The following is a 12,125-nucleotide window of genomic DNA, read 5'->3' as shown; positions in this document are numbered from 1 at the left end:
GCGGACAAACTCGGCGGTAACCCCCCATTCGCGACCGGCTCCAATCCTAAGAAGATCCTGCCGGCCGTAGACGTTGTTCGCCCGACAGTAAGTACACAGGGCACAAAACAACACGCACACATACACAAAAAAACACGAGCACTGACCGGGAGGACATCGAGCCGCTGCAACTGTGCGCGCCGCCATTTGAAGCCATCACTTGAGTTGTCAGACCAAATACATTTTATCTACCTTCCCATTCATATGGCCATTCGAATCTCGACCAAAGCATTGAAGCTATCATACATTTTCCAAATGTCACCCTACTGGCTGGCAACATTTCAGATATTTTTTTATCCATCCTATTCGGTTTTCTGTCTCTTCAGATGTCCATCTATTTATGACAGGAACATAAGCCGAGACCCCCGTCACCCATTCCTTTTCTCCAGAGATGCTGCCTGTCCCGCTGAGTTACTCCAGCTTTTTGTGTCTATCTTCGGTTTAAACCAGCATCTGCAGCTCCTTCCGACACATAGTTTTCTCAAATGATTTTCTTTAAAAGCTGCTGTGGAGATGCTCTTTGGTCCTATGATGCTACAACAGCGGCAAACATCAGTTACAGCTGAACCTCAGGTATCACCAAAGATCAGCATCAGGATAAAAGGAATGATAAGCAGAAGTAATTATCAACACAATTCTACAAACCAAAGGCTCTTTGTGAAATGAACTGCAGCGAAGAACTGTGTAGAAAAGAAGTGCAGATGCTGGTTTAAATTGAAGGTAGACACAAAATGCTGGAGTAACTCAGCGGGACGGGCAGCATCTCTGGAGAGAAGGAATGGGTGACATTTCGGGCCAAGACCCTTCTTCAGACTCAAGGCTGTCCTTCTCTCCAGAGATCAGAATCAGAATCAGAATCAGAATAGCCTTTATTGTCATCCAAAAATGTCTTTTGGACGAAATTCCGTTACCCACAGTCCAACAGTAAGAGCAATCAAATAAGCAATAACACACACAATCACAAACCAACACAAAACAAAAAAGAAACATCCATCACAGTGAGTCTCCTTCAGTCACCTCCTCACTGTGATGGAAGGCCAGAATGTCTTTTCTCTTCCCCTTCCGTCTTCTCCCGCGGTCAGGCTGTTGAAGTTGCCACGTTCCAGGCCGCGCCGGACGGTGAAAGGTCCGCAGCGGGCCGACCCAAGGTCCGCAGCGGGCCGACCCAAGGCCCGCGATTCGGGGCGGGCGAAGACGTTGCCGCTGCATATTGGGCCGGTCGTGGCTCCCGACATTGAAGCCCCCGCCGGGCAAAGAAAAATCCCGCCGGGCAAAGAAAAATCCCGCGGCCTATTTCAGGTGAAAGGTCCGCAGTGGGCCGACCCAAGCTCCGCGATTCGGGGCGGGCGAAGACGCTGCCGGAGCTCCCGATGTCGGCACCCACCCAGGGGACAGCAAGCTTCCGATATCCACGCGGCCCGCGACCGAAGAAGCCTTCGGAGCCTCCAAAGGCGAGTCGCAGCCGCTCTCGCAGCGCCACCACAGCCTCTGAAGGCAGCCAGCTCCGCAGATGGTGAGTACAGTCCGCGGGCTCTGCGAACCAGAGCCCAGGTGGTCCCAGCTGGAGGCCACCAGCTCCAGGTGTTTGGCCGATGGTAGGCCGCAGCGGGAACGGAGACGTGACCCAGAAAACAAAGGTCGTGTCACCGTTCGGAAGAGACAATTTTACAGTCCCCCCCCCCCCCCCCACACACATAGTACACAACCACAAAAAACACTACATCACATCCAAACACTACAATTAAGACAAAAAACAAGAAAAAACACAAAAGACAAAGGGACTGCAGGTAAGCCGCAGCTGCTGGGCAGCGCCGCCATTTTGCAACCTGTGCTGCCTGTGCTGCTGAGTTACTCCAGCATTTTGTGTCTGCAGTGAAGAACTATTCAATTGGCAGAATAAATACGTTTGCTTGCAAAATGGGTGGTTTTTCCTTTATAGTTGCATACTAATCCATCACTTTCTTGAGACATCCAGAACGCAGGCTTTTGTAAATTCCCGTGGAAAGGTATTTCACAGGCTGCCTTCCTTTTCTTTGGTGGACCTCAAACTGTGTGATAAATCCTCAGTAGCACAGCTGAGGATTTTTTTTTGTTTTCTAATCCCTTAAGTCAAAGGCCATGACCATTGAGCTTGAAAAATCAATCACTCCCTGGTTTGACTAGTAAAGCAGTTGGTAACTTAGCCCTCTCATTTACGAGAGGATAACCAAAGTCAGGTGCAGATCTAATGTAAGATTCTGGAAACCTGTGAAAACAGATTTTAATCATTGTAAACCTGTCATTTATCAGCATGCACAATTTTGCAGATGGCCCTCTCCTCTGACATTATTACTGCATATTTTTAAATGAGGATTACTCTAAAATTTCACATTTCGGTCCTAAATTCCAGTCTGCTACACTTCAAAAATAAAGATTGAAATTCAAAAGTAACTTTAATGAGCTGTTACACTTTCCCCCTGCCATTTTAGTTACTCAGGAAGAGCAGAGTGTCATCTGCTGAAAGTCATTAAAAACCACACTGACAGTAATAGACTGGGCAAGAGTGCTGAGAAGATTTACAAGGGTCTTGCCAGGACTTGAGGGCCTGAGCTGCAGGGAGGGATTGGGCAGGATAGGATTGGGCAGGGGAAGGCACGGTGGCACAGCGGTAGAGTTGCTGCCTTACAGCGAATGCAGCGCCGGAGACTCAGGTTCGATCCTGACTAGGGGCGCCGTCTGTACGGAGTTTCTACGTTCTTCCCGTGACCTGCGTGGGTTTTCTCCGAGATCCTCGGTTTCCTCCCACACTCCAAAGACGTACAGGTATGTAGGTTAATTGGCTGGGCAAATGTAAAAAATTGTTCCTAGTGGGTGTAGGATAGTGTTAGTGTGCGGGGATCGCTGGGCGGCGCGGACCCGGTGGGCCGAAGGGCCTGTTTCTGCGCTGTATCTCTAAATCTAAAAAATCTTTTTTTTTTTTAAATACCTTGGAGCACAGGAGGCTGAGGGGTGATCTTATAGAGGTGTATAAGATCATGAGAGGAATAGATAGAAACATAGAAAATAGGTGCAGGAGTAGGCCATTCGGCCCTTCGAGCCAGCATCACCATTCTAAAGAGCTCTATCTAGCTCTCTCTTGAATGCGTTCAGAGAATTGGCCTCCACTGCCTTCTGAGGCAGTGAATTCCACAGATTTACAACTCTCTGACTGAAAAAGCTTTTCCTCATCTCCGTTCTAAATGGCCTACCCCTTATTCTTAAACTGTGGCCCCTGGTTCTGAACTCCCCCAACTTTGGGAACATGTTTCCTGCCTCTAACGTGTCCAACCCCTTAATAATCTTATATGTTTCGATAAGATCCCCTCTAATCCTTCTAAATTCCAGTGTATACAAGCCTAGCCGCTCCAGTCTTTCAACATATGACAGTCCCGCCATTCCGGGAATTAACCTAGTAATCCTACGCTGCACGCCCTTAATAGCAAGAATATCCTTCTCACATTTGGAGACCAAAACTGCGCACAATACTCCAGGTGCGGTCTCACTAGGGCCCTGTACAACTGCAGAAGGACCTCTTTGCACCTATACTCAACTCCTCTTGTTATGAAGACCAACATTCCATTGGCTTTCTTCACTGCCTGCTGTACCTGCATGCTTCCTTTAAGTGACTGATGCACTAGGACACCCAGATCTCGTTGTACATCCCCTTTTCCTAACTTGACTCCATTCAGATAATAATCTGCATTCTTATTCTTACCACCAAAGTGGATAACCTCACACTTATCCACATTAAACTGCATCTGCCATGCATCCGCCCACTCACACAACCTGTCCAAGTCACCCTGCAACCTCATAGCATCTTCCTCACAGTTCACACAACCACCCAGCTTTGTAATTTTGTCGTGGTTTCCGGTGTTCAAAATGAAGCTGATGACACGGATAATTCTTCAAGAACGTAGTTGTAAGGGAAGCTGGGTCTTTTTTCCTACCCTAGACATATGGGGGTAGGTTTTTGGCCGAGTGACCCAGGATATTAGCATGATGGAAAAAGAAAACCACAAAAATGCACATGTTGTTAACTCAAATCATAAATCCACTCTCAACCATTAGCCCCCCTCCCATATCATCTGCAAATTTGCTAATGGTACTTTTAATCCCTTCATCCAAGTCATTAATATATATTGTAAATAGCTGCGGTCTCAGCACCGAGCCTTTCGGTACCCCACTAGTCACTGCCTGCCATTCTGAAAGGGACCCATTTATCCCCACTCGTTGCTTTCTGCCTGTCAACCAATTTTCTATCCATGTCAGTACCCTACCCCCAATACCATGTGCTCTAATTTTGCCCACTAATCTCCTGTGGGACCTTGTCGAAGGCTTTCTGAAAGTCAAGGTACACCACATCCACCTGCTCTCCCCTAGATGGTTGGTTAGCACCACTCTCTAGCTGTTGATAGGATGTCTCAGTTGCCTGCTAACAGCTGGGAAGAAACTCTCCACGAATCTGGAAGTATGTGTTTTCATACCTTTGTACCTCTTGGCTGATGGGAGAGCGGGTTAGAGTGAGTGGGATAGTGAGGATCAAAAACCAGAGGACATGTGTTTAAGGTTAGAAGGGCAAGAACCTAAGGGGCAACGTTTTCACACAGAGGGTGGTGGATATATGGAACAAGCTGCCAGAGGAGGTTGTTGAAGCCGGTACTATAATAGTATTTAAACACTTGGACAGGTACTTGGATAAGAAAGGTTTAGAGGAATATCGGTGAGTTGGGCCAAAGGGCCTGTTTCCCTGCTGTATGTCTCGAGGAATCCACAGATTGGAACATAACATATAGAAAAGCAAGCTCAGCATCAGGCCTTTTGTCTCACTGTGCCTGTGCCAAACATAAGTCCCGCACATGATCCGTATCTCTCTAATCCCTGCATATCCAAGCGTCTATCAAAATACCTCTGAAAACACCACCATCATCACATCTGCCTCCAGCACCAACCCTGGCAACACGTTCCAGGCACTGACCTCACTGGCCTTTGGCTTCCACATGCAACTCACAAGCAGGCACTTTAAATGTGGCCCTCTGCCTTCATATCAACTGGTGCGAGGACTGAAAGAAAGCACCTTAGGTTTAGTTTTAGAGATACAGCGCAGAAACAGGCCCTTCGGCCCACCGAGTCCACACCGACCAGCGAGCCCCGCAAATTAACACTATCCTGCACACACTAGGGACAATTTTTACACTTATACCAAGCCAATTGACCCACAAACCTGTACGTCTTTGGAGTGTGGGAGGAAACCGAAGATCTTGGAGAAAACCCACGCAGGACACGGGGAGAACGTACAAACTCCGTATGGACAAGCACCCATAGTCAAGATCCTTCCCGGGTCTCTGGCGCTGTAATCAGCAACTCTGCCGCTACGCCACTGTGCTGCCCTCTTTGTGCAATATAATCTCACTGCTACAATTACAACAACATTTGGACATCTAAGAAATTTAATTGCAGCACTTTAAACAGTGCATTCATATTGCTCTTTCAGCCTTGAAGCTGGGTTTGAATTAATCAGAGATCTCTCTGTCAGTTTTAGGAGGTCACAAAAACCAGAAAATGATTCTGAGTTTAGAAAGCAGGTGTCTACACTGGGAATTTACAAGCTTGCCTCTTCCAAGCCTCTCTCCCACATTAGAACATTTCCATGTTCTCCCTGTTGAGCAATGTAAAGTACATGTTCATTCGAGTGCAGTCAATCCATGCTAGTTATAAGTGTGTGACTCAGCTGACCTTAGACTGTTTTATCGATATGAATCAGTGTTGAGAATGTAAATACTCTAAAACCAATAGAGACTGGAGTGCCTGGGGAAAGAATAACTTGGAATAATATCCAGAATGTCTGGCATTAATGGAACAGTCAGCCACACTGACCACAACCTAAATCACTGTCTCAGCAAACAAATGAAGAGGAGAAAAAAAAGGCGAGAAGTCCAAAAAACTCTTGACATGGTCATTTACTCAGGCAGCCTGGACTATCTGAGCCTGCATGATGCATTTTTTTAGGGCGTCCTCAAATCTTTATGTGGACCCCAAAGGTGAAGAGTCAAGAGTGTTTCATTGCCACAAGTCCTGAAATGGAACAATGAAATTCTTAGTTGCAGCACCACATTGAGAAGTCCTCAAACTATGCTTTGCCCAAGAATACGAGGTGTGAGAACTAATGGTAGTGGCTCCTTGACTGAAAATATCTTGATTAAAACAGGAAGACCGACACAAAATCCTGGAGTAACTCAGCGGGTCAGGCGGAAAAGGAATAGTGATGTTTCGGGTCAAGACCCTTCTTCAGGCTGAGTGAGGTTCAGGGGAAAGTGAAACTAGAGGTATGAAAAGGTACAGAACAAATCAGAGCTGGCACCGATGACTCAGAAAAGGTGGAGCCCACAAAGGTTAATTGTTGGCTGTGGAAGTGGTAATGAAGGGACATGAACAGTCAAACTAGCATGACGACTAGGGTGGGGAAGGGATGGAGAGAGAGGGAATGCAAGGGTTACTTAAAATTAAGAGAAATCAATACTCATACCGCTGGATTGTAAGCAGCCCAAGCTGAATATGTGGTGCTGTTCCTCCATTTGGCATGTGGCCTCACGCTGTCAGTGGAGGCGGCCCAGGACAGAAAGGTCAGTATGGGAATAGGAAGGAGAGTTAAAATGTTTGGCAACTGGGAGATCACGTCGGCCAAGGTGGACTGAGCGTAGGTGTTCAGCGAAATGATCGCCCAGTCTGCGCTTGGTCTCGCTGATATATAGTAGTCCACATATCAGCGAGACCAAGCGCGGTTAATACAAGACTATGAGCTCTGCTTGATATCAGCTGAAGCGATCCTCCTGAAGGGACGCGAATGTGAAGTCAGACTCCATCTGTTCCTCAAGTAAACATTCAGGATATGACGAAAAAGCTCCACGCAGATTTTTAGTCCTATGATGTCTGTTTTCAACATTTCTCAAAATGAAACAAGGCCAAGGCCAAGAAAAGTTGATGTATTGTGACAAACTGCCATGTAATCTGTGTAATTGAAAAGGGTCTTGTTCATACAGATGTTCCCCTTAAACGTATGAATGATTTACTCCGTACCTTCTGGCACTGATAACACATATCACAAGTTAATTGGCAGAATCAGGTGGAAAAATAATAGTTCACTTCCTACAGTGCAGAAGCCAATGAGCTTTTTTTTCTCGGGGGTTTATTTTAGATGAAAGCCATCATTTGATATATTGGCAAGTGAAGCTAAAGCATTTAGTGTGGAGTACAATAATAATAATAATATTAATTTATTGTCATTGCAACGAGTACAACGAAATTAAAAAATAGCCAATCCTGACGGTGCGTAAAAACATATATGCAATAAATGCAAAAACAAATACATACAATTATATTAAGTACAAAAGTTTTTTTAACAGAGTTGCCTAGTGCAGAAAGTAGTGTTCAATTCTCGTATGGCCCTGGGGTAAAAACTGTTCTTAAGTCTGTTTGTTCGGGATTTGATCGACCTGAAACGTCGACCAGAGGGCAGATGAACAAACAGACGGTGGCCGGGGTGGGATGGATCTTTTATTATTTTGCCTGCTCTACTGAGGCAGCGTAGGCTGAACAGGTGCTCCAGGGAGGGCAATGAGCAGCCGATGATCTTCTGGGCCGTCGTGATGACCCTCTGAAGGGCCTTCCTGTCCTTTTCTGAGCAGCTGGCATACCATGTGGTTATACAGTATGCCAGCACACTCTCGATGGAGCAGCGATAGAAGGACATCATGAGCTTCTCCTGCAGGTTGGTCTTCCTGAGGATCCTCAGGAAGTGGAGTCTCTGCTGTGCCTTCTTCACTGTGGTGATGGTGTTGGTAGACCAGGTAAGATCCTCTGCGATGTGCGTACCCAGGAACCTGAAAGCGGGTACCCTTTCCACACAGACCCCATTGATGTAGAGTGGGTCGTGTTCTGCACTGGTTTTCCTGAAGTCTATTATAAGTTCCTTTGTTTTGGAGGAGTTCAGGACAAGATTGTTCACTGAACACCATGCTGCCAGCCTTTGGATTTCATCCCTGTAGGCTGTCTCATCTCCTCCTGAGATGAGTCCAACCACAGTCGTGTCATCCGCGAACTTGATGATGGTGTTGGTGGGATGGGTGGGGGCGCAGTCGTGAGTGTAGAGGGAGTAAAGGATGGGGCTCAACACACAGCCCTGTGGTGAGCTGGTGCTCAGTGTAATGGTGGAGGAGAGGTGAGGGCCTATTTTGACGGTCTGGGGGCGGTTGGTCAGGAAGTCCTTGATCCATTGGCAGATGGTTTGGGAAAATCCAAGGTCAGAAAGTTTGGTGACAATGCTGATAATAGGGTAAATATTCAATTTCTCCGGTGTCCCTTCAAATTCATCTGAATAAATATTACCAGCAATTTGTCCTGGACCGGCCACAACGTGGCTATGGCCGAGAAAGCACACCAATGTCTCTACTGCCTGAGAAGGTTTAGGAAGTTTAGCCTGTCTCCAACAACCCTCACCAACTTCTACAGATGCATCTTAGAAAGCATCTTATCGGGTCGCATCACAGCCTGATGTGGGAACAGCTCCATCCAAGACCGTAAGAGATTGCAGAGAGTTGTGGATGTAGCCCAGCCCATCACTCAAACCAACCACCCTTCCAGAAACTCCATCTACACTTCACTCTGCTATCAACTACTATCTACCTCATTGGTGTCCCTCGTCTTTCTTTGATCGGACTTTACTGGCTTTATCTGGCACTAAACGTTATTCCCTTGTCATGCATCTATCTGTACACTGTGAATGGCTCGATTGCAAACATGCATTATCTTTCCACTGACTGGTTAGCACGCAACAAAAGCTTTTCACGTGACAATAAACTAAACTGAATTTAACTGAACTGAAATGGCCTCCTTCCTATCATGCAGTCATAACATGATTCTGAAAGGTTTGGGAAGGCAAGATTACAGAAAATAAAGACATTTCACACTGGATGCATATGCAGTAAAATCAAAGCAAATCTGAATTGAAATAAGCCAGTCAGCTCCCGAGATCTGTGCTGTCATTCTCTGCGGAGGAGACAATAACATTTAGAAGGCCGAGTTGTATAGTAAAATTGCTATGCCATCTAAAAGCAATGTTGATAGTACTCACTGGTGACTTTCACTTGAAGGCAATCTAATCATGAGCCTTGTACAGGAAAGAACTGCAGATGCTGGTATAGATCGAAAGTAGACACAAAATGTTGGAGTAACTCAGGCAGCATCTCTGGAGAGAAGGAATGGGTGACGTTTCGGGTCGAGACCCTTCTTCAGACTGATGTCAGGGGAGTGGGCACGGCAGAGATAGAAAGTAGGACTGGTGGGGAGGGGATGGAGAGAGAGGGAAAGCAAGGGCTATTTGAAGTTAGATAAGTCAATGTTCACACCGCTGGGGTGTAAACTACCCAAGCAAAATATGAAATGCCGTTCCTCCAATTTGTGCTGGGCCTCACTCTGACAATGGTGGAGGCCTAGGGCAGAATGGACAGATTGGGATTGGGAGGGGGAGTTAAACGTGCTGGGCAACCGGGAGATCAGGAAGGTTAAGGCAGACAGAGGTGTTCAGCTCGCATGGGCCCCAGCTATGCCTGTCTCTTTGTAGGGTACATCGAACAATCACTGTTCCAGGCATACACTGGCCCTATCCCCGAACTCTACCTCCGCTACATTGACAACTGCATCAGTGCTGCCTCCTGCACCCATGCAGAACTCACTGACTTCATCAACTTCACGACTAATTTCCATCCTGCACTCAACTTCACTTGGTCCATCTCCGACATCTCCCTAACGTTTCGGGATCTCATCATTTCCATCACCGGAGACAGACTATTGATCAACATCTACTACAAATCTACTGACTCCCATAGCTATCTAGACTACACTTCTTCCCACCCTGCTTCCTGTAAAGACTCTATCCCCTACTCCCAATTCCTCGTCTACGCCGCATCCAGGAGGAGGTTTTCCATACTACATCATCGGCCTCATTGTCCTCATTATTTAGGAAACAAGGGTTCCTCTTTTCCATTATAGATGAGGCTCTCACTGGGTCTCCTCGATATCCCACAGCTCCACTCTTGCTCCCCCTCCCCCCATTTGCACCAAGGACAGAGTTCCTCTTGTCCTCACCTTCCACGCTATCTGCCGTCACATAGAGCATATAATCCTCCGACACTTTTGCCACCTCCAATGGGATCCCACTACTGGCCACATCTTTCTATCTCCACCCCTTTCTGCTTTCTGCAGAGACCGTTCCCTCCACAACTCCCTGGTCAACTCGTCCCTTCCCACCCAAAATACCCCCTCCCCAGGTACTTTCCCCAGCAACCGCAGGAGATGAAACACCTGTCTCTTTCCTTCCCCCCTCGACTCCATCCAAGGACCACAATAGTCTTTTCAGGTGAGGCAGAGGTTCACTTGCACCTCTTCCAACCTCATCTGTATCCGCTGTTCCAGGTGTCAACTTCTGTACATCGGCAAGACCAAGTGCAGGCTTGGCGATCATTTCGCTGAACACCTCCGCTTAGTCCGCCTTAACCTACCTGATCTCCCGGTTGCTCAGCACTTTAACTCCCCCTCCCATTCCCAATCTGACCTGTCTGCCCTGGGCCTCCTCCATTGTCAGAGGCCCAGCGCAAATTGGAGGAACAGCACCTCATATTTCGCTTGGGTAGCTCACATCTCTGCGGTATGAACTTCAAATAACCAAATAGCTCTTGATTTCCCTCTCTCTCCATCCCCTCCCCCTTCCCAATTCTCCCACCAGTCTTACTGTCTCCGACTACATTCTATCTCTGTCCTGCCCACTCCCGTGACATCAGTCTGAAGAAGGGTCTCGACCCGAAACATCACCCATTCCTTCCCTCCAGAGATGCTGCCTGTTCCGCTGAGTTACTCCAGTCCTTTATGTCTACCTTTAATCATGAGCCTTTCTATTTTCATTGTAAAGTACAATGAGCTTTCATCCACATCAAAACAGAACATTTTCAATGCGCACACTATTAAATATCAGGGTAAAAGAAAGCACATTCCTTTGGATAAAAGACATAAAAAGTGCAAAATAATTCATCACCAGCAAGAAAGAAAAATGCATTTTGATGGTTTCAAGTGTTGACATGTTAATGTCAGGAGAAATAATTGAACAGCCAAAAGAACTCAAGAATAACTTCCCTTGAGAACTTGATCATTCGCTGTAATTTTATATATTTCTGGTAATTAAAACAAACTTTCATTTTAAGCTGGTTAAACAAACAATGGAGTTTGAAGCAATGAGGAAAACATGCAGTGGCAAGCGCACTCTGATCATAATACCAACAATTGTACTGTAAATTAGTAACTGAAACATGTTTGTGTAAATCAATCACATGTCAATGGTATTGTTGCAGTCTCTTTCAGATCTGTACAGGGGCCAAGATAACCCTCTCTTCCACCAAACTACCAATGCAGCATATTTCTGGCCAGAATAAGAATTCTCCCAACAATTAATTGAAATTACCTAACCTGCAGCATTTTAGACAAGTAAACTGTGAGACAATAAATGTAATATATTGCAATTATAAATAACAATTTATCCTCAAGAGCAAAATTATCATGATTTTGCTTTCAGTTTTCCACTGTTGCTATATGTAGAGTATTTTACAAATTATATTCTCACTATTATTCCCAAATAATTAACTAAATTATGGATTAATGAATTTTCCTGTGTAACCTTTCTATATAATGATGGTGTGTAAAATACAGGCAGTCAGAAATAATCCAATATGGAGAGATAGGAAACAAAATGCAATAATTCATATTCCTTTTGATGAGCTTTAGAAGATCAAAATAACAGTAATGTTTTTAGTACAATGCCCCTCAATAGGATTTACTAGAAAATCCACTGACAAACTGATCAAGGGTGGCACGGTGCATTGCAGTAGACCTACAGTCTTACAACGCCAGCGACTCAGGTTCGATCCTGACTCCGGGTGCTGTCTGCACGGAATTTGTACGTTCTCCCTATGACCGCGTGGGTTTTCTCCGAAATCTTCGGTTTCCTCCCACACTCCAAAGGTTTG

The 12,125-nt window shown here is 46.0% G+C and overlaps 1 protein-coding gene across 2 annotated transcripts in view; it reads right to left on the bottom strand.

The window, feature by feature from the left end:
- The window catches only part of me1 (malic enzyme 1, NADP(+)-dependent, cytosolic), a 325,940-nt gene that overhangs the window by 111,957 nt on the left and 201,858 nt on the right, over window positions 1-12,125 (bottom strand). The gene's annotated exons all lie outside the window — the stretch shown is intronic.

The sequence above is a fragment of the Rhinoraja longicauda genome, chromosome 5, assembly GCF_053455715.1.
Source record: "Rhinoraja longicauda isolate Sanriku21f chromosome 5, sRhiLon1.1, whole genome shotgun sequence".
NCBI classification, from domain to species: Eukaryota; Metazoa; Chordata; class Chondrichthyes; order Rajiformes; family Arhynchobatidae; genus Rhinoraja; species Rhinoraja longicauda.
This window is presented reverse-complemented; position numbering and strand designations above follow the sequence as displayed.